The sequence below is a fragment of the Canis lupus genome, chromosome 34 (assembly GCF_011100685.1).
Source record: "Canis lupus familiaris isolate Mischka breed German Shepherd chromosome 34, alternate assembly UU_Cfam_GSD_1.0, whole genome shotgun sequence".
In the NCBI taxonomy this organism is placed as follows: Eukaryota; Metazoa; Chordata; class Mammalia; order Carnivora; family Canidae; genus Canis; species Canis lupus.
The window spans coordinates 4430615-4455655 of record NC_049255.1 but is presented as its reverse complement, the minus strand read 5'-3'; the positions used below and the strand labels follow the sequence as shown (position 1 = coordinate 4455655).

Genomic DNA, 25041 nt, shown 5'->3' with positions numbered 1-25041 from the left:
AAACCTCTTGCTGAAGCCAGTCTTTGCTCAAGAACGTTAATTCCGAATGGTGTTGGTGGGCCCTCTCCCGATCCTTCAAAACACACAGATTCCTGACACATAAGCATGAGGGTTAAATGAAATATCAACTTACGGTTCTCATGTGAGGTGGGAAAAACACGTCAGGGAATTCAACAGTTAACAAACAAAGAGAAATGACAGCTTAAATTTGAATTTGGAGAGCACCTTGCAAATTGTTTGCACAGATGTGACATTATTTACATGATTATTTCATGCTTCTCAGCACAAAAAGGAAATAAAACTTGTTAGGTGACATAATGGGACCATTAATTCTATTAATGGATTAACAGTTGTTTCTAGAACCTTTCTGTTGCTTTATCATCTTGATATAATTGGCAATGTTGTGACATCCGAATACCATCACCTCCTGCAAAAGGCAAGTCAGAAGGAGAACAAGTTGGCTGCCCTGCCTCGAAAAACAACATCTACTAATGTCAAAAACGTTTGAGGCACTTAGGTGCATTTACGGTTCCCTCTGAAACAACACGGGTTTGAACTTATCAGGTCCACTCGGAAGTGGCTTTTTTCTGATAACTACAGAACAGGACAATAAATGTATTTTCTCTTTCTTATGATTTCCTCTCTCTTTTTTTAAGATTTACTATTTATTCATTTATTTACCTGAGAGAGAGAACATGAGCAGGGGGGAAAGACGGAGGGAGAAGCAGACTCCCCATGAGTGGGGAGCCCAACGCAGGGTTCCATCCCATGGCCCTGAGATCATGACCTGAGCTGAAAGCAGAGGCTTGACCGACTGAGCCACCCAGGCGCCCCTCTTCCTTATGATTTTTCTCAATAATATTTGCTTTTCTCTAGCTTACTTTATTATAAGGACACAGTATACAATACACAGAATATGCAACAATGTGTTGGGCGGTTGCTCGCGTCACGGGCAAGGCTTCCGGCCAACAGCAGGCTGTCGGGAGTTAAGTGTGGAGAGAGTCCCAGGTCCCGCGTGGACTTTCCGCTGCAGGGGTGGGGCGTGCACTGTGCTAGGGCAGGTGCATCGCGGAGAGCGTCCGGCCGAGGTGTTGGGGGACCGACCGTTCAGGACCGCCCAGCCTCCCGCTCGCTCACTGCGGGGACAGAATGAAGAGCTTCGTGTACGATACTCATTTCAGAAGCACCAAAGAAACACGCGTCTAGCAGCCGCCGAACCACTAAGCTTCTTTACCGTGACGTTGCTACTGCAGCTCAGGCTGCGCGGTCCGCTCCGCGCGGTGGCCCTGGCGCTCGGGAGGCGCGGAGTGAGCGCCCGCACCGGGGGAGCCCGGCCTGCAGGGCGGCGAGGAACTCTCTCCCGTCTGCGCTCACCCCGCATCACTTCCCTGCCATTCCTGTGGGGCAGCGTGGACAGCGGCGCCAGCCTCACCCTCCACCCCCGAAAGTATTCCGCGTTGCCGGCGGGTAAAGAGCTGCGGCTGCCCCGCCCCGCCCTCCCCGCCCCTCCCCGCTGCCCCGCCCGCCCCGCCCCGCCCCGCCCCGCTGCCCCGCCCCGCCCGCTGCCCCGCCCGCCCCTCCCCGCCGGGCCCGGAGCAGCCCCCGCACTCGGGCGCCCGGTCTGCGCCGCCCCCGCCCCGCCAGGTCCGCGGGTGCAGGTCCCTCCGCGGCGAGCTGCCTTCCGCTCCAGGCACGCTCCCTCAGCCGGGGCGGGCACTGTCCTTGTCACCCGCGGAGCTCACGGGGGAAAGAAACTACTTCTTGGTCTTCCCGCCTGCGGAACGGCGTCTTTGAATTTTTTTTTTTTTAATTTATTTATGGTAGTCACAGAGAGAGAGAGAGAGAGAGGGGCAGAGACACAGGCAGAGGGAGAAGCAGGCTCCGTGCAGGGAGCCCGAGGTGGGACTCGATCCCGGGTCTCCAGGATCGCGCCCTGGGCCAAAGGCAGGCGCTAAACCGCTGCGCCACCCAGGGATCCCGGAACGGCGTCTTTGGAACAGGACGCCCGCCGGCCCGCGCTCCTCGCCAGGCGCCCCGCCCACGAGCGCCAGCACCGGCTCTGGGGACAGGACCAAGTATGGACTTCACAAGTCGGAAGGATGGATTAAAAAAAAAAAAAAAAAAAAGGCGGGGGTGTTGTCCCATCTGAGCAGTGGGACCCGAGGGTCTGAGCTTTGTTCTGCTTCTGTACTCCGAAGGGGGCCTGGGGTGGCTCCTCCAGGAAGGAGGCTGCAGCCTGGTGAGCAGGGACAGCAGAAGCGGACGAAGGCAAGAAATGGACCCGGAGCAGACACGCAGAGTGGGCAGGGCTGCGCCACAGGAGGACAGGAAACTGGGTACGAGTGTGGGGCCGACGGGCAGAGTCCTTCGTGGCAGGCCGAGGGGTCTGTGTCATGCAGTGGTGGCAGACGGCAGACGGGCTCCTGTGCCAAATCTGGCCCACCACCTGTTTTTGTAAATCAGCTCTGATCGGATCGCAGCATCCCACCTGAGACCAAAGTGACCCAGGCAGTGGCCCAGGTAAACCTGTGTCTCTAGGAATGGAAGCTGCGTATCTGGGGGAAACTGAGTCACACAACAGCTCACAGCCAACCAGCCCCAGGGGCACCCTCTGTCTTCGCTCCGCTTGGCCCCATCCCAGTGCTCCTGCCGTGATGCCACGGGCACTGACAGCCCAGCTTCATCCTTCTCATCATTGTAACAAACCCTCTTCTTGCTGCCAAGACTGTCTTTGATCCCCAGTTTCTTGCCATCAGCTCAGAACACACTGAAAGTTCAGGAGGGTGGCTCTTCAAAATGATTGTAATAAAATCCAGTTTTAACCTCTTTCTCAAAACCATACTTTAATTTTGTTCAAATGGTCTGCTCTACATAAGAGATATAATAATCTCTGAACAAAACAGTTTTGAAAGGTAATCTTTCTGACACCCTATGCTTCCACATTAAGCTCTTGCTGCAGCTTATTGGAGAAGGAAACATGCATCAGTGCAAATCAGATTATGCAAGTGGCTGTAGATAAAGAAGAGAAATAACCAAAGGGAGGGACACCACAAGCTGAATGACTCATGAGCCCATCTAAGAACAAAATAAAGAGGTAAAGTCAGAAAACTCACAATTGAGAAATCTCTAAGGACTTGTACAGGCAAAGTGTACTACAGATTTATTTTTCCTTCTGGGCTTTGCTCTTTGGAAAACCCAAACTTGGTGATGCAGATGAGCAGATGTGTCCTGAGCATCCTCATCGACACCAGCCTTGGCCAGCCTGAGGCCATCGACAATTTGAAATGCAGGTCTGCTATGAGCTCTCGTTGGGCTTTAAATATGAGGTATTTGTGGTGAATTATGAAAGAACATTTTAATCACAATCTCTATAAAACATATTGATAATAAGAAAAATACCCAGCAGGGGATCCCTGGATGGCTCAGCGGTTTGGCGCCTCCCTTTGGCCCACGGCGCGATCCTGGGGTCCCGAGATCGAGTCCGGCGTCGGGTTCCCGGCATGGAGCCTGCTTCTCCAGCCTCCTGTGTCTCTGCCTCTCTCTCTCTCTGTGTCTATCATAAATAAGTAAATAAATCTTTAAAAAAAAAAATACCCACCAAATTTCAGCTTAGATTTTAATTTATTTTATAAAGACACTCTAAAGTAATTACACATTTGGCAGGTTAATATTAAATTCAAATTTAAGAAGTAAGATTAGCTTTTATAATATAATGACCTACCAATTTCTCCTACTCACCATACGTTGATTTATAGGTGTTTGGGTCAGTCTGTGCATCTCAATACTGCCGCCTGGTGGTACCTTAGCTTAATTACCGGAACAGTGTTTTGACAAACAGTTGTTCTTTGAAAAATGAATCATCAGGTGATTACAAACACCACGATGTTTAGCAAGGTACCCCTGATGCCTTTGGTGGAAGGGTGGTGACCAAACACCTATCACTATCCTTCGAGAGAGGCTACTGTGAGCTTAGTGCTGAACTAAGAAATAAAATTACCACCTAGAAAATTTGGCTTTATTAATACACAAGTTTGAACTAATCAAACCACGTTATTAAACAGCTTTGACAAAAAGAAAGATGTGGTATAATCAGGTGCTGTTAATTCAACCTACACAGCTTTTCCTTAGCTAGAATGACAATAATAATAGTCTTTTTTGACAGCTTGATATTCAGCATGGACCACACCCACTTGAGTTCTCCGAAATTGATTTTAAGGAACTGATTGGCCCATTATCCCCAGTGATTCCTGAATTTTTCCACCCTGACAATTTTGGTCATGCAAAGCCTCCAGAATGCTTCATTCCAAATATCTGACCCAAATCCATTTTGTGTACTTCAAGATCTGATTCAAGTCCCATGTTCATAATATCTTCTTTCACTCTCAAACCTAATGTGAGTTTTCCTTCTATCTATAAGGTTGGCAGAAATGAAACAGCCCATTCTACAGTACTCACCTCTACCTCTTTATGCTTACATCATATTACATCATTTACTCCTTCACTCACCTATCACAAGCTGTGGCTACTTCTCCGAGCTCTGTGTTTACATGTTTACCGTGTGTCTCTCCCCATAGAATGGACACCTCTTGAGGGCAAAGACCTAACTGCTCTGCTACTACTGCAAATCTCCTTGCACAGAGTCTAGCATATGGTAGATGCTGAATAAATATTTGCCAAATAAATAAACATTTAGTGTTGCTGAAGGTATTACAGTCAGTCCTATGCTTGCTGGTGAGATTGTACAGATTATAGGGAGCACAACTTAGCAATATGAATAAAACTTCAGTATGTAAATATAGTAGTGAAATGTAAGACACAACCCAAGTGTTTGTCAAGAGAATGTAAATAAATGGTGTATATCAAACAATAATATCCTATGCAGCCATCAAAAATGATGATGTTCATCTATATTTACTGACATGAAGAAATGTCCATGCCATATATTTAAACAAAAACAAAACAACCCCCCCCCCCAAAAAAAAAACCCAGGATTCACAACATGTATAATGGTTAACTCTATGTATGTGTCAATTTAACTGGGCCACAGGGTGCCTGAATATTTGGTCAAATCTTATTTTGCATGTTTCTGAGTCTGTGAGAGTGTTTTTTGTTGTTTTATTTTATTTCAGATGAGAATAACATTTAAATCAATAGACCTAATAAAGCCAATTGCCCTCCCTAACGTGGGTGAGCCTATTCAATCAGCTGAACACCTGATTAGCACAAAAAGGCTGAACTTCCCCTGGTAAGTGAAAATCCTTCCCACATGACTGCCTTCAAACTAAGACATTGACTTTTTTCCTGCCTTCTCACTCAAATTGAAACATCAGCGCTCCCTGATTTTGAGCTACTGGCCCTCCTGATTCTCAAGCCTTCAGACTCACACTAGAACTAAACCATCAGCTCTCCTGGGTCTCCAGCTTGCCAACTCATCCTGTAGATCTTAAGACCTGCCAAACTCCATAACTGCATGAGATAATTCCTTATAATAAATCTCATTCTATGTATCTTTCTATATGGATGTATCTATAGCTAAATCTCTCTATACAGACAGAGATGGATATAGATAGATCCTACTGGCTCTGTTTCTCCAACCAACCTTGACTAATACAGAATATATAATAGAATCTCACTTCTGTTAAAATATTATAACTAGGTAGATTTAGTTGCAATGGGTTGATTGCGGTGTCTCAATTTGTGCATGCCTCCCTGTTTCCATGCTCTTCCAGAATCCTTCTCACGCTGGCTCTAGGTATGCCTAGCCATTTAACTTGATTTTTACCAGTGAAACAATAGCAGATATGATAGAAGCAAAGACTGGAGACATATTTGCATGTTGGAGTTTGTCTTTCTGCTGCTTCTGAAACCTGAGGCTGCTGTGTGATCCTGCCCAAGGGAGGCTGTTGGAGTAAGGAGAATCCAGTGAAGACAGGCCCCAGATGTCCTACCGTAGCTGGTCAAGGTCAACCCACCAGCTGATGCTGATATCATGTGAGGCTTGACTGTGCCAGAACTGCCCAACTGAACCCAGTACATATTGCAAACCTGAAGAATCATGAGCTAAATAAATGCTTGCTATTTCAAGCTGCTAAGTTTTGGGATGTTTTCTTACAAAGCAAACAATAACTAATAAATTACAATGGCACAAAAAATCTAGAAGTCTATATTCTAAATTGTCAATAGCAGTAATTTCTACAGAGATTATAGATGACTTTTACCTTTATATCCTGTTTATGAGGATGTATTATGTCTATGAGCATAGAAAAAATTTTAAAAACATTTTGAAAATCTTGAAAAATTTCATTTTGAAAAATTAATTCTTTAAATTGAGCTCTCTCTTGGGGCACCTGGGTGGCTCAGTGGTTGAACATCTGCCTTTGGCTCAGGGCATGATCCCGGGATCCTGAAATCGAGTCCTGCATCAGTCCTTCTTCTCCTTCTGCCCATGTTTTTGCCTCTCTCTCAAATAAATAAATAAAATATTTTTTAATTAAATAAATAAATAAATTGAGCTCTCTTTTCTCAGATTTCCTGCAGTAATTACTGTTAGCACAACTAATACTCCAACTTGTTATAAAGTGTTTTGATATCTTGAACTGATCTTTAAGCGTTTCACTGTTATTTGACAATGGAAGTAGAATATGGAGTTGTATGTATGTAAGTGTGCTTGGATCTTCCATAGGTATCAAACCTTTAACGGGCTTATAACATGGGATCATAAATGATTTGATTTACTTTGATTTTAAATCACTATTTTATATTAACAAGTAAGGCAGAGTAAGGAATGGAATAGCTTCAAGAAAAAGAGAGTCCCTGGCAACGTCTATGTTTGAAATTAATAACTTGTCTGAAAAGCCAATACCCATGTGTTTGGTGCCACTTGCATCTCCCTATGCCCTGTGCTAACAGCAGAGGTTGCTTTGGTTACACCATGATTCCACACATCAACTTCCAATTTTGAGCTTAACTCAGATTGATTTAAACAACATATATATACAAACCAGTAAATTAAACAAGTCATGAACATTTAGAACACAAATTTAAAGTTTGGTTGCAGGGGTAATCTGGAAAGAGAATAGTTTTTAAAGACGGTACAATAAATAACATGGAAAAAACCAGGTTAACCAAGAGTTCAAACATAAAACAGATCATCCTCAACTAACTTTCTGGAATTTCATTTTTAGATAATATGGCCAACAGGCCAAAAATTATCCACCTTCAACCAAGTTAATAAAGAAATATATAGAAAGCAGGCATCATGCAGTTTTCTTCAATTTTCCCAAAAGACTCCTTGTTCACTTCTAAGAGCGAGATGATACAGAACAAAATAGTAGATGATACAAAGGAGGTAAGTGGTAGATTAGAAACTGAAGTAAGACGGCCACTGCCTGCAGCTGCCAGGGCCACCGGGCTATCTTGTGGAGTGCGCTCATGTACCGTAAAGCTAAGCCTTGTTGTGGCTCCAACAAGGACTTGAACCCTGGGGTTCTAAAATCTGCCGGCAGCACTAACATGGGAGTTGGGAAGAACGAGGAGCTGTGTGACCAGGTTTCAAAGAATTTGAATCATTTAAGTAATTGGGCCAGCAGATGGCAAATGCAGTTCATTTTGCAAGACTGAAATAATTAGTCTGGAAGAGAGAAGCTAATCTAGTAATAATGATCTTCCATTTATGTAGTGTTATTTTTTACAAAGCACCTTTCACCATAAGGCTCCCACAATGCCTCGGTGAAGATTGTGCGTGGTCTGCTAAGATGCTAGCAGCAGCGGCGGAAGAAGCACCGAGGAAGGAGTGTAATCTGCTCAACTGTGGCCCCAGATGAGGAAGAGGTGACACTCAAGGGAGAAGAAGGAAAACCCCAAGGTGAAACACCAAATAGAGATATCTTTCAGACACTCATCTGAGAGAGTTCAACCAGCAGAATATTTGCTGGGTTCTGCATGATGACTCATGAAAGATTAGGGTATTATTTCCTTGGGATAAGATTTAAAGCATGTATATACCAGATTTCAAAGTTTTTGTCTAAATAGTGGTTTAAAGAGATTAGCTTTATCTTATTAAAATGATGAACACACACACACAACTCTTCAATTGGCCAAATGAAACTTTTCAGTTTTGAGAATAATTCCCAAGGTTGAACAGGTGAGTCAGTGAGAAGAGGTCCCAGGGAGAATGGAGAGAACATTGTTCTTTAAACCCCTCCTTTAGAAGAAAACTTCCCTTCTTTCTTCCCCACCCCCTCACCACACCCCTACCCCTACTGCCTCCCCTGCTCCCATCCTTATGTCAGTCAATAGAGGATGTTGGATGCAATTAGAGTGAGGCACACCTAGATTTTCATGCACTAAGAACCAGTTCTCTGGGGCACCTGAGTGGCTCAGTGGCTGAGCATCCACCTTCAGCTCAGATAGTGATCTCAGGGTCCTGGGATCGAGTCCCACATCAGGGTTCCTGTGGGGAACCTGCCTCTCTCTGTGTGTGTCTCTCATGAATAAATAAAATATTTTAAAAGAAGAACCAGTTCTGTAGTCCTGCTCATCACCCCTTCACCTCAAGTAAGCAAACACAAGCCTCTGGAATATTTTGAGGACCTGGATTTTCTACCTGCCTAAAACACACTGACATCACCTACTACAGATCAAGTATGGCTTAGTGTGAGTCGGGAGCAAACAGCCTGCTTACATGGGATGTCAAGTAATCAAAAGCCCAGAGAACAGGGACTATGGAACTTGCCTTCCTTGGCTTTAGAGACACCTGAGTTACAAATCCCCAATGCTCAGCGGTTAAAAATACAGTGTCTCTTACTTGTATAACCAGGGCAATTATTTACACTAATCATCTCTCCCAGGGGTAGATGGGAGAGCATCCAACTGAGTCTACAAGTCAGATTGCTATTAGGATGAGGGAATAACTGGATCTCCAGAAGCATGGGGGGAGGTACAAGTATTGGGGTTTGAGGGCTATGATTGTTGCTTCCATCTACCTGGGGGCCATCCTATTACTAGAGAGTCAGATCCAAGTCAGACCTCAGCCCACCTCACAGTGAAGTTACCCTGAAAAGATCATGAACTGTTAGTATTAGACTGGAAGCAATCTTGGTCTGTCTCATGCAGATTCCAGGCCTTCATACTTTTAACTTCCCCCAAGCCCTTTTTCAACCACAGTCAGCCGTTATTACCAATGATTCCCGACATCATATTTCAAGGGGGACATTGACAAATGGGAGGTTGGTCAGTGGGGTGCCATGTTCGTTGAGCCCTCTGGAACCAGATGACTTAAAGAGAAATTCACAGAATTGGGGATATTTGTTTTTAAACTGGGGAACTTAAAGTGTTTTAAAGTGTGATCATGCATAAGAGAGATTCAACTTAATCTATTTATATAACCTGGAGCATAGCTGCCCAGAAAAAAATATAATGTAAAGCACATGTACAATAAAAAAAAAAAAAAACCAATGGTGAAATTAACTTTCTTACTGAGAATATTATGTTAGTTTCAGGTTAAAAACATAATGATTTGGTATTCATATATATTGTGAAATGACCATCACAGTAAATCTTAACATCCATCACCACACATAGTTACAATTGTTTTTCTTATGATAAGAATTTACAAGACGTACTCAATTAGCAAATTCCAAATATGCAACACAGTATTAACTAGTCACCATAGTGCACATTATATCCCATGACTTACTCATTTTATAACTAGAAGGTTGTATTAAAATTAATTTTAATTATGTATTTTATCAACCCAATATCCAAAATGTCATGACAACATGTAATCAATATTTTTTAAAAACTGAGTATTGAGAAATTCAATATTTTTTTCTTATTACGTCTTTGAAATCTGTGTATTTGACACAATTCAGATCAGCCACATATGGCCAGTGGCTGGCATATTGATCAGAGCAGTTCCAGAATATAAATGGGGCCATCATGTCCAAGAAAGAGATATCAGAAGGTCTGTCATCAGGGGCACCTGGGTGGCTCAGTTGAGTGTCTAACTTTGGCTCAGTTCATGATCTCAGGGCCCTGGGATAGAGCTTTGCGTTGGGCTTCTTGCTCAGTGAAAAGTCTGCTTGTCCTTCTGCCCCCCCCCCCATTTGCACTCTCTCACACTCTCTCTCAAATAAATAAATCTTCAAAAAAAAAAAAAAAAAAAAGGAAGAAGAAGAAGGTCTGTCTTCAAAGCCTAGGGTAACCTGAGGCTCTTCCTTCCCTAAATGACTATGAGTCATAATGTTTGTGGCTGATGGTAATTTCTCAACTGGAAAAATATTTCTTGACAGCTCTTGTCTCTTTTCAACTAATGCTAACAAAGAACGACCTACTCCCAGATCCTTCTCTCCTTATCATAAGCCATACTTTCTCTCCTTCTTGTGGCCTGCATCTCCTCCTCTGCCCTGCCATCTTCCCTGTCCCTCTCACATTTTGAATAGGCACAGCACCTCCAGGCATATCTGACACCTAGTTCTCACTACTGAACACCTACCTATAAGCTGAATCATGATAGCACATTGCTGCAAAGCACAGGCAGTTTTATAACATCACTCAACAGCTGCAAGCAAAGCAGTGCAAGCAGGGACGTTCTCATTGCTATAGTGTTTCAGTAACACAGCCATGTCCTTTGAGTTTCTTGTCTGTCTTACAGTTTTTGTTATTGTTGTTTTAACAAACACAGCAACAAAAACTATGGTGAAAAACATACCCTCTAAGGCCTGCTTATCATTGTTTAATTACTGGCCTAAAAAGTTTTCTGAGCATAAATTTTATGCCAGAAAAGCCTCAGAGGATGTTATCCAAGGTGTACTCTACCAGAAGAAATCCAAACCTGGCAAAAATCAGCATCCATGGCTGTTGCCAGTATCACGGAGAATGTTGGGAAGTGCAGACATTTGGCTTGTAGCTCCTTCATAGGTCCTTTTACACATGGTTGTTTTATGTTTATTCTATAACAAGAAGCTAATAAATGGACACTCTTACTCCTTCCCTTCTCAACTGACACCAGAAGAGTAGCCTCTGGTTCTCCCCAGAGCATCCTCATCGTTCTTGGCATGAGATGATGCCAGCAAGTAAAGTTGCTAAGTGTTGCTTTTAGAAAGAAAATGAGATGCATGTGTTAGATCTCAGCATGACTTAAGGGAAATGCCACGTTCAGTATTTTTTAAATATTCTCACCATAGGGACAGGAGGAGGGGAAAGTGTCAGAATAATCTATGAATCCAAATGCTTTTTAATTGTGGTTTGACTGTAGTTCTCATTTGCGGGTATCATTAACTCCTGCACACTAAGAAAGAATGCACCCATTAGCAGGTATGACCCCTACCAGCAGTCTCCACAGGCATGAGGAGCAAGGACTGAGGAGTACAGATTCTTCTAAGACATTATTTAACGTTCTCCTCAACTGTCCACACCGCACATTGATTTTCTGTCACAGCTCTATGTCTGGAGGGCTGGTACTCACCATTGATCCACAGAGAGCATTTTTAGTGCATCAAAGAGGTACAGAAGGTGAGCCTCCAAGGGAAAGACAGGAACCATGCTTTTAGGGCGGGACACAGCTCAGCAGTGTAAAAGTCACATCAAATATTAAGCTGAGCTTGAGATTTTTTTTAATGTTCTGAAATCTGTTGACATATGAGATTCAATGGGACACACAAAAGGAAAGGATTATTACTTTTCTAATGGAAAAACTCCCCCTGATGGAATGGAAGCAAGCTGCAGGAACTGATAAATTGAATTCTGCATTTATCTTTTCTCGGGGAGGACTGTAACGTTGTAAATCACAAGTGTCTAAGTTGAGAAATTCAATCAGTCAAGATGCTATGTTAATAAGTCAAGGTCAGGAGTCACTCGAAGGACAAGCTGGTTACCTTTGCTCTATCATCAAGAGTTGTCCTGGGAACTCTAATGATGGAGTCTGTGCAGTTCTCAGAACAGAGGATAGCTGACTTCATGAAATTTATGACAGCAAAGGGGAAAACTTCTCTGGAGACTGAGCCGCCCACCTCCCAGGCTGAAATGCCAAAGCCCACAGAAATCCTACACACTCCAAAAAGTTAGACCCAGGCTTACTCTATGAGTCAGATCAGGCTACTATAATACAGTTCCACAAACCAGGTGGTTTAAGTAACAGAAATTTATTTGTCACCATTCTGGAGGCTAGAAGATCAGGGTGCCAGCGTGGGCAGGCTCTGGTAAGAGATCCATTCCTGGCATGGAGATATTTGTTCACTGTGTGTTCACCTGACCTTCCCTTGGTGCATGCATGGGCAGAGAGAGCTCTCTGATGCCTCTCATCTTCTTAGAAAACCACCAATCTGGGCAGCCCCGGTGGCTCAGCGGTTTAGCGCCACCTTCAGCCCAGGGTGTGATTCTGGAGACCCAAGATCAGGTCTCATGTCAGGCTCCCTGCATGGAGCCTGCTTCTCCCTCTGCCTGTGTCTCTGCCTCTCTCTCTGTGTGTCTCTCATGAATAAATAAAAAATCCTTTTAAAAAATAAAATAAAATAAAATAAAACCATTAATCTGATCAGACTAAGACCCTACCCTTTGACTTCATTTATCTTTAATTTCCTCCCAAAGACCCTGTCTCTAAATGCAATCACACTGGGAATTAGGGCTTCAACATATGAATTGGTGGTAGGGGAGGGGATGGGGAAACACAACTCAGTCCATAGCTCTTACTTTCTTTATACAGACTTCTTTCACTTCCCGAATAGACACAGTTCACTTTTAAAAAAAAAGAAAGAAAGAAAAAAGAAAGAGGCTATCTTTTCTTCTTTGAGCCAGACAATTTAGACACATTTTTCTGGACACTATTAGAGTTAAACATATACATGAGTAATGAAAAGATAATTCACTTACACCTAAGTGGATAACTAACTCAACTCATGAAGGCTATGAAGACAAAAAGCAAGATCAAAAGAAAACCATTATGAATCTGCAAATTTGAGTTTTCAATATGACTGGTATAGTTCCTGGTACTAAATAGACCCTCAATGCTGAACAAATGAATATTTTCCAATAACGGAAGGAGACCAATACAAATTAAAATCAAAGCCAGAAATGGCCTCATTCATCAATGCTTATTCAAGACTAAAGGTGACCTAAAATGACTTTTCTTCTAAAATCAGTATTTCAAAATATAAGACTGTAGCATTTCAAACACAGATAATTACATTTCTTATCAAATGCACTGGTTCCTGTAAAATAATTCAGTATAATATATATCCAGTTTAATTAAAATTTATAAGTGATTGTGGACCAAACCAAGTGTATCTTAATTAAATCTGAACATGGCTCACAGATGTTAAGGTTGACCCCAATTTTAATAAAGGAGAAGGAAATACAATCATTAGAGGCTTGGCTGACTAATTTTGATCAGGTGGAAAACAAGATGAATGGGAGCCCAAGACAGTCCCTTCTACTTTAGGCTGGAAAGTAAATGACCCACCGGCTGGAACATACAAAAAGATAGGGCCACCTGCCCAGCCAGCCCCTGAAATGGAAGTAGGGAGCTAATGGATGAAGACCCAAGTCAATCATCAAGTAACCAACTTACATGTGGTAAGGGAAGAGGGGGACCTACTCTGACAGCTTACATGTCTTGGAAATCCCAGTCAGCTCTGCCACTGTTCAAACTAATCAGAAATGAAGACAGGACAGTCTTAGCAAAGCCAGTGCTGAAGACTGAGGGCCAACATGAATAAGGTTACCAGATAAAAGAGTGCCCAGTGTGCTTAGAATCTCAGATGAACAACAGTAATTCTTTGCATACTTATAGTACGTCCCATGCAATAGACATCCTGCATTTTTTCCCCTAAATTTGGCAACCCTCTGCATGAACCATCTGAGAGCTGTAACAAAAGGCTTGCCAGGGAGTTTGCTGTAATTCCAATGTAAACCACAATTGTCGTTGAACAATCACCTGAATCGCACTTGTAGGGGGTGAGGAGAGAAAACCTATGTTTTAACATTCTTGTCTTTCCAATCTGTGGTCAGGAGCTCTTCTTTTTAATGTATCTTCCTCAGAACAGATCAGACCTGGAGGAACATGACAGTCAGAGGGAACTACGCTGGTCAGAAAATCAATCTAGAAGCATTTATTTCAGGTCTCTTTTGTAAATAAACCTGTGGTATTGCTCACATCTGAAACTAAGCCAGATGGTCCCTGTGTACTCCAGGAGAGACCCTGGGCAGATAGAGAAACTGAGGCCCTATATGGAGAAGTTAAGTGGTCTTCCCAAGGTTTGAGTGGCTCAAACCTTACTGGCAGAGCTAAGAGTAGTGTTCAACTACTATAAATTATCCTTCCACAAGTTTTTCAATACATAATAGTTTATAAATGTTACTGCCACTCTGAAAAAAATTAATCCCTTCCAATGTGGATGCTCAGGAAAGATTTATATAAGTTAAAACATATTCGTTTTGGGGCAGCCCGGGTGGCTCAGCAGTTTAGCATCGCCTTCAGCCCAGGGCCTGATCCTAGAGACCCGGGATTGAGTCCCACGTTGGGCTCCTTGCATGGAGCCTGCTTCTCCCTCTGCCTATGTCTCTGCCTCTCTCTCTGTGTGTCTCTCATGAATAAATAAAATCTTAAATAAAAATATTCGTTTATTCACTAGTTCATTCAACAATATTTATGCATTATCAACCCTGTGCCCAGCCTTGTTGTCGATGCTGAGCCCACAGAGGCAATGCCTGACAGGAAATAGACTGACCAGATGCTCCTGCATACCCTTTCCTGCCTCTCCTGGGCACAACCAGGATACATTTCCCAGCCCACCTTGCAGCTATGTGGTCATGTGACTGAGTACTAACCAGGGGTGATGTTGGGTTTTTCCAGCCCAGGTCCATTGAAAACATTCTGTGTCAAATCCTCCATCTCTCTCCCTCCCCTGTCTGCCAAACAGAGGTAGATTCCCACAGCAAGTCCCAGCAGAGGAAGGAGGAGCCACAAAAGGTACCTGGAAGCCTTGCTTGTGCACCAAACACTTACATGGAACCCCAATTTGATAAAAAGTAAGTAATCCTCCATTGTGTGAGATCACAGAAATGTCAAAGTGATTTGTTACAACAGTTGGACTACCTCGATGCACTTGCCTTGGTGGGATTTACAAGGGAAATCGGGTCAGATCAATACACAAACAAGATGGATATGATTACAAATTAATTACAACCTGTGAGTGTTCTACAGAAACAACCAGAGTATAGCAATAAAGAATAATTGGATTGGAGGGGCTGCTTTGAACTTGGCCGGTAAAAAGCCAATTATATTAAGGTTGGCAAGGGGGACATTGGATGATCATGAGCATTCCTTCCATGGCAGGCCCTGGGATAAGCACTTGATCCACTTAAACTCATTTGCTTTCACAACAAGCCTACAAGGTGGGGATTATCAGTATCTCCATTTTACAGACGAAGACAAGGATGCTTGGGGCCAGCATATATTCTGATCGTTTGAAGCCTATGCTAGACCAGTTGTTGTCTTTTTAATGCTGGCCCTAGGCTAGGGAATGACTGGTAGGTGTAATTTCAGGTAGAGCAGTGGCTCTCACTTGGGGGTGATTCTGCCAATTAAGAGACCTCTGACAACATCTGGAGACATTTTTAGTTGTCACAACTTGGCATGGGGGATGCTACTGACATCTACTTGGTAGAAGCCAGGGACACTCCCAAACACTATCACACATATGTCAGACCCCCACAACAAAGAATCATGTAGTCCCAAACATCAATAGTACTGAGGTTGAAAAGTCCTGGGAGAGAGGAAAGAATGTATACAATGTTCCTAGGGCGGGAGAGGCCCAGCACAGCTAGCAATGTTTTCATTAGACGGAGTAGAACAAGTCAGCAAGGTAGGCAGGGGTGCACAAGAAGACCCTTGTAAGTGATGGTGGGAGCTGGGATTTTACTTTAAATGTAAAAGGGAACAAAATAGGCACTGGCAATTGCTATAGAAAATAGAACAGAAAAGAGGTCAGACTCATAAGGCTGCTGTGGTGGCCCAGGTGAGATTCAAGAAGGTTGGAATAAGGAATGATGGCACAGGTAGAGAAAAGCAAATGCACTGGAACTGTACTTTGGCACAGGATATGGCAGGATGTATGGATGGCTTGCATGGGGAGGAGGAGGAGGAAGCCTCAGTGGCTGGCTGGCTGGCTGGTGGGGGTGTCATTTACCGATTATGGAAAGGAAGGAAGACAGAAGGAGAAAGACATGGCAACTCTGAGATGCCTGGGAGCCAACAGACCAGCAGCATCAAGCCGATGGTCAGAGGTGGGGGTCTCAGGTTCATAGCACACATTCAGACTGGGGTTTTACACATGGGAGCCATGAGAACAAATCCAACCTCTCAGGGGGAGAGAGAGAGGAGGGAGGAAAGGTGATCCCAAAGGCCCTCAGATAGTTGTAGCTCGGGAGAAGCAGTGGAGTGAGCAATGTGAAAGAGGAAGAAAAGAGGCCGGGTCAGAAGAAATTCTGGAGCATGAGGTTCTGGAAGAGAGAGCATCTTCCAGAAGAATAGTTATCCTCTGTCCTGATTGGAATGTGGAGACCACTGGTGGCCTCCAAGAGAGCCAGTCAACAAAAAAGTGGGTAAAAACCAAATCGCAAGGGTCTGAAATTGGAAACAAATGGAGAGAGTATACGCATACAATTCTTACGAGGCTGAGGATTTCTGCTGTGGAGCAGAACAATACACCAGTAACTGGAGCAGGAGAGAGTCAAAGAAGACTTAAGTGGATCGGAAAAACCACGGCCTGTTGGCATGCTATGAAAAATGATCCAGCAGAGAGAAACTGATGACATAAGAAGGAGGGAAGGGAACATGCAGGAGTTAAATCCTTGACAAAATATTAGGAATGGGGGCCTCCAGACAGCAGAGGCCTGGGCATGGGGAAAGAAGAAGTGCTTCCAGGGCTTGGAGGTCTCCATATGTGATGGTGCTAAAGTAAATGTTTCCATCTCATTCCATTTTCATAGCTAACTAACACCTAACTAATGACCTGGTCGCGGAAGTGATGGGAAGGAAAAGGGGTTTGGAGCTTTAAGGAGAAAAATTGAGGCATGAAATAGCTATCCTAGAGAATGGAGCACAAATGTCCCAGCAGAGAGGTGGGGGGTGGATAGGTTTAGTGGGAAGACTCGGGAACTCTACAGAAGTTTGAAACCATGAATTTGAAGTGAATGGAATCAGCCAAATTGCCCAAAATTCTACAGAACCCCTGACCACTCCAATGCAGACATAGAGCAAGGGCTTCCTGTCCCCAAGACTGGAGTGTGATCAATATGGCGGCCTCTCCAGTGAAGAGCCAGATCTCTGGCCCCGGGACCCAGTCCCTCACTCCCTAGAGCACAGACATCTCTTTCTGCCCCCACCCTCTCTCGTCTCCAGTCCCCAAGCATGCACCTGCACAAAGCACTGAATCTCTATCCAGCAGGATGACAAGGCAATGTGGCTTTTTCCCCATTTCCCCCAGATCCCTTTTTTTAGTATAACCATTATAAATCTATACACAGGGACTCACTTGGCTTTTGATATAGCCAAAGCCATGTCATTGAATCTCAAACACTTTTTTCTCTTTCAAAAGGGCCAGTTCTTGCAAATCAATAGCCTTCAATCAGAAGACTATTTCTCTTCATAAATTCTAAAAGCTACCTAAGAAACTCGAGTAGTAAGATATGTGAGAGTTCACAGCCCATGGCTTTCACGAAAAAAGAATGTGGAAGTCCCCACTCCATGGAAGCCTGAGAGTAAGGAAAAGTAGGTGTGAAAAGCACAAAATGTGGGTGCCTGGAGGTATACTACACCGGTTAATAAATCAAAATATTTTCCATAACAGTAGTTGAATAACTACTGCAAAAATACCTCATATGCTTATAGAACAGTTGGTCCGAGTTGCGTACATATGTGCATGTGTGTATTTGCCTAGAGAACAGGAGGCATTGCCTTTGGAGAGTAGATAACCAGGCAGCAGATTCTGATTAATTTATGGATTACTGAATTATTCAAACATTCTGCCCTTGACATGTATTGTGATTATTGTTAGAAAGAAATAATAGATACACTTTTAAAAAAGAATGAACAATCAAAGTAAAATAAAATTATTAAAATAAGGCTTTTGCATGTATTGGCATTTTGAAATACACTTCTGTCACGGCCAAGAAGACCACTGCCAAGGCACCTGCCTGCAAGTGTAGAGGGTCAGGAACAAGCCAGGTCTTCACCTTCCTTCATATGGTCTCCAGGGGTCAGGGCATATGGCAGAAGGCACCTAGCATCTCTAGGTTGCTCTGGCACCCAGTCCAAGAGCTGATTCTCAAGGCTGTCGCCAGCCCAGGGCCTCTGCACCCTTTCCACCTCCATGCTCCAGTTCCAGAGGATGAGAGGCTTCCAGAAGCAAGACATTTTGAAAAGCTTACTGTACCCTCAGAGGCCTTGGTCGAGTCTCAGGGCTGGATCTGTTCTCAACCACACCCCCACGAGTCTGAGAACTGCCTGGTGTGGTAGCTAAAGAGTAGCCCCCCAGATGTCCATGTACCAGCCCTCAGACGATATGAATATGTTACCTTATACATCAAAAGAACACTGCAGATGTGAGGGCAGATCTTGAGGTGGAGAGATGATCCTGGGTTATCCAGGTGGGTCCAGACATGTGAACAGAGTGGACCCAGCCAAAGAATAAGCAGTCTTAGATGATGGAGGAGCCAAGGAACAGATTCTCCCCTGGAGCCTCCAGAAGGAATCCACCCTGTCGACATCTTGACTTTAGTCCGGTGAGACACATTTCAGTTTTCTGAAATCCCTGAAACTCTAACAGAATAAATATGTGCTGTTTTAAATCACTAAGTTTGTAGTAATTTGCTACAGCAGCCAAAGGGGAAAAGTCCGCCTGACTTAAAGCCAGAGGGAAGCCCCACCTCTCCGTGTCCTCTGTCCTGGTGGGGTAATGGCTAGAGTCTTCCCCAAGCTCCTGCCTGCTACAATGCTGCAGGGCTGCCCAGGGGTCATGGCCCTGGTCCTTCAAGCTGCCCAGTCAGCTCATGTGCCCGCAGGGTCTGCCTCAACAGAAGGGACTGAGCATGTCTTCCTTTTGATTTTACTCACTTCTGGGGCGGGATTCCAGGGCTGCAATCCTATCCTCATTATAAAGAAGTCAAGTGTTAAATTCTGTTGGTAACAAAAATTAGCAATTTGCAGCTACTATCTCCTCAATTGGAGGCAGTGACCAAAATTCAAAAGGCAGTTGCACAAAAAAGCATCATGGGAGCCTGGTGACCTTGGGCTTGGGTGTCACAGGCCTCAGTTCCACCCTGGCCTTCCTCATGACCCATCCATGTCGTGCTGGGCGCCCTTTAAATAGTGTGTTTCCAGCTTTTCATCTGTAGGATCGGGATTAATTATGCCTTCTCTCCAGGGATGCTACAAAACTTTAAACAAAGTGTGTGCTAATTTTCACACCATAACAGCCAGTGATTTGAGCACAGCCTGATAGATGAGGGCTGCAGACGCCTTTGAACCAGGTGAGAGAGTGGTACGGTCATCACACATCTCCTGACACCTAGCCAGGGGTGGAGCGAAGATGGAAAGGCGAGACCATCCTGGGCAAGAGAGAAGGTCCAGTCACTGGCTGGGTAGCTTACCTCCCCACTACACTCAGCTGCAACATTTTCTAAGTGTTTAGCTAAGAGAATATTTCTTAAAGTGAAATGCAGGTAGAAGCTCCATGGGTAAAACTGACCAATGTGCTGTTGTGTGGGTTGGTGGGAGGAACGGATCTCACCTGGCCAGTCCCCCCCTGGAGGCCCAACTCTCCGGAAAACCTTTGTAAGACTCAGGGGGGTTGAGCTACAAAACCACTGCTCCCATTTGTCCTCACGGATGTGAGAGTCAGTGGTCCCACCAAGTCCAGGATGTTTTTCCTGAAAACCAGGACCTTTCAGGTGAAAAAACAGAGGCCTAGAATTATTGTCTCATCGGGCCAATGTCAGACTAGTACTGGGACGTGAATTATGGCGCAAAGGGAACTACAAGCATCCTATAAATCCACCCCTTGTTTCACGCCCCCCTAACACCTGACTTGCAGTCCTGTGCTATTTATATTAAACCACACGGCCCCTCACACCTTCTCACACTACTGTACATTTTCTTCTCTTTGCATCCCTGATTCACCTCTTTAGAGGTTAGCCCTTCTGGCTCTGCTTCCCCCCTTCTGTCACACTCGGCTTCATACAGTCAGGCACGCCTAAGAAAATCTCTTCCTCCTGTGTGCCTTCCAGTCCATTGTCCACAATTGCAGGGTAGGAGAAACTAAATGATCATAAATCCCAAGTGCAGCACCATTTGTTAACTGAGGAAAGGCCAGAGAACAAGAAAAGGGAATCTGAAAAATAACACAATTTATAAAATGCTTGGGTTGCATACACAAGTAGCTTTTAGTAAGTGCGGGTTGTGAGTGGTGTTTGAATGGTTTCTGTGGTGCATCCTATCATCTTGTCATAGCTCCTATTGTTTCTATACCCTGGTGGCTCTGCTACCACTTAGCCCTTTGCTCGTTACACCTCTCCGCCCTGCCCTCCACCGCCACGAGAGTGACATGGCTCTTTCCCAGCAGCAGATAGACATTGAGGTGTGGAAGGGGATATTAAAGACAAAACACCCCCCAACTGAGAACGTTTGCCTGATACAGTTAGAAGAATAGCACAGGCATGTGGAAAGAGATGAAAACCAATCAACTGAGAGAAGCACAGGCTATTTATCCTGACCTTGCCAGAGCTAGGGAGTTGGCCATCCTCACTCGAGATTTGGCAGAGATGCAAAGACAGGCAGAGGAGCAAGAAAGCTTCAGAGTGGAAACTGGGGAGGCTTGGGTGTGCCCTGATTGGAGGTAGCTGGTTCGGGGGAGCTGGAGGCGAGCCGGGTAGCTGGAGGCGAGCTGGGTAGAAGCGGGCATCCTGTATGATCGGTCAAAGTAAACATGTGGCTTCTCCAGCTAGTCCTAAGTCAGAGTGAGAACAAAAATTAGGGAAGCTGTCAGTTATTAATCAAGTCCTGGCCATTTGGGGCTGACTATTATAGGATTGTTGCTTAGCTTCCTGGATTACTCCTAGAGATAGTGGTCTGACGTCCCACAAGTCTGACTTAACAGCAGGCTGGCTTCCTGGGCTGGTTATGGAGATAATGGGTTGGTTTCCTGAGTAAGTTGCTACAGGTTATGGGTCAGAGTTCTATTTTTATATATATGGTCTGGCCATTGTCCACCTGTATATTCAGTTCCTCAGGCAAGTAAACCAAGCAGCCACTATTGACTCTGTCCACATCCGTCCCCAGTGGACAGAAGAGTGCAATGAGTTGAATGATGGTGCCCCAAAAATTATATCTATGTTCTAATCCCCATTACCTGTGATGTGACCTCATTTGGAAAAGGGATCTTTGTAGGGATGATTAAGTTAAGGATCCAGAGAGCAGAACATCCTAGATTACCCAGGTGGTTTCTTCATTCAGTGACAGTGTCCCTAAAGGAGACAGAAGAGAAGACCAAGAGAGGAGGAAGAAGCTATTTGAGGACAGAGGCAGAGACTGGAAGGACATGGCCATAAGCCAAGGAACCTCTGGAGCTACCATAGTCTGGAAGAGGTGAAGAAGATCCTTCCCTAAAGCCAGCAGAAGGTATGACACCACTGACACCTTGACTTTGTATGTTTGGCCTCCAGAACTATGAGAGAATAAATTTATGTTGTTTTCAGCTACGAAGTTCATGGTAGTTTATTACGGCAGCCCTAACACAGGGGTTCCAGCATGCACGGGCATTATAATCCCCTTCTTCCAGGCCTGCTTTGCCTGAGGAGGAGACATAAGGAACAGGGTGCTTCCTATACTTGGTGCAAATAACCAAAATAGGCAGGAGAGAACTGAAAAATTCAAAATTGGGGTATTCCGAAGTAATTTTATATTTCATAACATGAAGATAAATATCCAGATTTATTTTGACTTCTTTCCAGATGTTTGGCTTGTCATAAATATAGACTTTCTTTGGTATGTGGTCAACAGTCCTTTGAGGGTAAATCTGTGGCTATTTCCTTAAACATGCACAGCAGCTAACACCATTATAGGTAGGTAATTAATAATAAATATAGAAGAGCTTGTCCACAGCATCAGGGTAATATGCAGGAGAGGGCCAGGCGTAACAGGCATAACAGTTCCTCATGCACTAACTGTAATTCATAGTTGCCAATTTAAGATTTGGCAAATTAGCGTCTTCATGCATTCCCCCACTCCATGGAACTACTCTCTCCCCTTTTCCTTATCTTGCCCTCTTCTACTTTGCATTCTGGTCATTTCTGAGTTAACCTTAGTATTTTAGAAGCAAAGAAAGGTATCTCTATTGCATTTATTTACAAATTAAAAGCTCCAACTGTTCAAATTCTATATTGATTACCACTTTTCCCAGTGCAATACCCTCATCATATTAATCCTTTGTCCTTCATTAACTCTAGTGGTGTCTTTATTTTCAAATAATAGAGTGTAGAGATGTGATTAACATGCATGACAGATGCTCTTGGGAATTCACAGCAGACCTCTCTCAACTCAGTATTCAGTGGCCACCACCGTGTGCCCACAAAAAATCACATAGGTCCCAGAACATACCCCCAGTCACCAGTAGTCAAATCCATGTTCACACAAAGGCAAACATTGTAGAGAATCCATTGACATATTTAAGTCCAAGTGACTCATGGGTTCAACTCTTGCAAGATGTTGTATTCCATTGCCTACGAGGTACTCCAAGGCAAGACCCTCCCCACTGGCTGTCAGTAAATCAGATCTCCTTGGCACTATGTTAGCATCTTCCTTTTCTCCTCTTTGCAGATGGAGAACAGAAGGAAGAAGAAAGGATTGATCCAAACATAAAGGGGTGTTCCCTTTCAACAGGCCTACTTTTATAAATGAAACCTAAGGACTCAATTGCCAACAAATGGACATGGAAAGTCTCTATACCCCAAAATCAAATGTCAGATGTGTGTCAAAAACCTTTAAAATGTGCATTTCCTAGAACTGCACTTCTAGAGATCAATCCTAGGGAAATATCAGAAAAGCGCAGAAGGACATATATCAAGGATATTAATTGTGGTGGTGTTTAGCAAAAAGAATAAAAACTGAGAGCAACCTAAAATGTCCAGCCATATGAGATCAGTAAATTATGATATAGCTTTATAATGGAAAACCATGGGAGCTATTAAAAATGAGGCTAAAGGAATATATCTATGGACATGGAAAATGCTTGTTACGTATTTTAAGTAGAAGTTTCCTTTAGCTTCCTATGTCTGCTCTAACAAATGACTGCAATCTTAGCAGTTTAAAACAACAAAGATAAATGTATTATCTTGCAGTTCTAGAGGCCAGAAGTTACAATGGGTCTCTCTGGGTTAAAATCAAGATATCACAGGCTATATTCTTTCTGGAAACTCCAGAAAAGTATTTCTTTTTCTTCTTCTTTCTTTCTTTCTTTCTTTCTTTCTTTCTTTCTTTCTTTCTTTCTTCTTTCTTTCTTTCTTTCTTTCTTTCTTCTTTCTTTCTTTCTTTCTTTCTTCTTTCTTTCTTTCTTTTCTTTTTTTTTTTTTTTTTTTGCCTTGCTTACCTTCTAGATGCCACCTGTATTCCTTGGCTCATGTTCCCTCCCTCCATCTTCAAAGCCATGCACGTGGCATCTTCAAATCTCTCTCTGACTTTGACCTCTGCTTCTGTCCTCACATATTCTCTGAATCTGGCCCTCCTGCCTCCCTCTTATGAAGATCCACGTGATTACATTGGACCCACCCGTATATTCTGGGATAATCTCCCATCTCAGAATCCTTAACTAAATCACATCTGCAAAGTTCCTTTTGTTGTTTAAGGTACTCCAAGGACTCAGACATGGACATCTTTGGGGAACCATAATTCTGCCTGCCATAAAAGATCATATTGCAAAGCAATAATGTATGTAGGTAGATGTGATTCCATTTCTCTGCTTTTTGACAAAAATTATATAAATGTTAGGCACTGAGAGACTTTAACAAGAGAATGATAGGAGATGTAGGGTTTACATACATTCAAATATGCAAACACAAACACTTGAGCACATGGCTTGGCTGTTGAAATGTGCATTCCCTACAGCCACCCACACCTGCCAATTCCCCGAAGCTCCTCTGATCTGACTTTCTGCCTCATGTGTGCGTTGCTTCTTTCCTGCTTCTTCTGTACCATCCCAGCAGCCCCGGGGTCAGGCAGTTGTTGTTGCCTACAGTAACACCTGAGAACTTTCATCAGGATCTCGTGGGACAGGCAGCTCTTTTCTGGGATCTTGTTATCTAGAGGCACAGGGCTGCTCTGCTCTCCTGTTCTACTAAACTAGCCGAGGGTTCTGACTCTGATAGTACCTGCCTTAGGAAGGTAGGGCACTGGAGCTCCTCTTTCAGGGGTCCCGCAACATCTATGCCCCACTTCTTCCCTGGGACAGCTGTACCAGCCATAAAGGAAGGGAACTCTGCTGGGATTGTTGCCCTAAATCTTCTCTCTTATTGTCCTGATACCAATTCTCTGACACCAACTGGATCTCTTGCCATACAGTTCACTTCTGACTGACCCTGAGTCAACACTGACTCCTCAGAGTTGGGGCAGACCCCAAGAGCTAAGGGCCAAGACCTCCACAAGACCTCCCCTACTTCAGATGACAGTTGCGAGTTTCGGGGCTGCTTACCCTAATAGGGTATAAGTTTCAGGATCCCATAACCCCCTCAGGTTCAATAACTTGTTAAAACAAGTCAAGGAACTCACTGAGAACACTGCACTTACTATTTAAGTTTTATTAAGGGAAAAAAGTTGGAGACACCCAGATGATGGGGATGCATAGGGCAAAATCTGAGAGGGTCCCAGATGCAGAGCTCCCGTGCCCTCTCCCTGTGGAGTCAAGGCATGCTCCCCCACCACAGCATATCAGTTGGTTCAGCAAACAGGGAGCTCCTCCTGCTTTGGGTGTCCAGAGTCTTACTGGGGTCTTA

The 25041-nt window shown here is 44.0% G+C and overlaps 1 long non-coding RNA gene across 1 annotated transcript; it reads right to left on the bottom strand.

Moving 5' to 3' along the window:
* Window positions 1–3505: 3505 nt before the first annotated feature.
* LOC119867470 lies at window positions 3506–19933 on the bottom strand. The gene is made up of 4 exons (XR_005383669.1): window positions 19791–19933; window positions 18577–18820; window positions 13934–14049; window positions 3506–3553 (listed from the first exon to the last, which is right to left on the bottom strand). It is a non-coding gene; the product is annotated as an uncharacterized LOC119867470 (long non-coding RNA).
* Between the last annotated feature and the right edge of the window lie 5108 nt (window positions 19934–25041).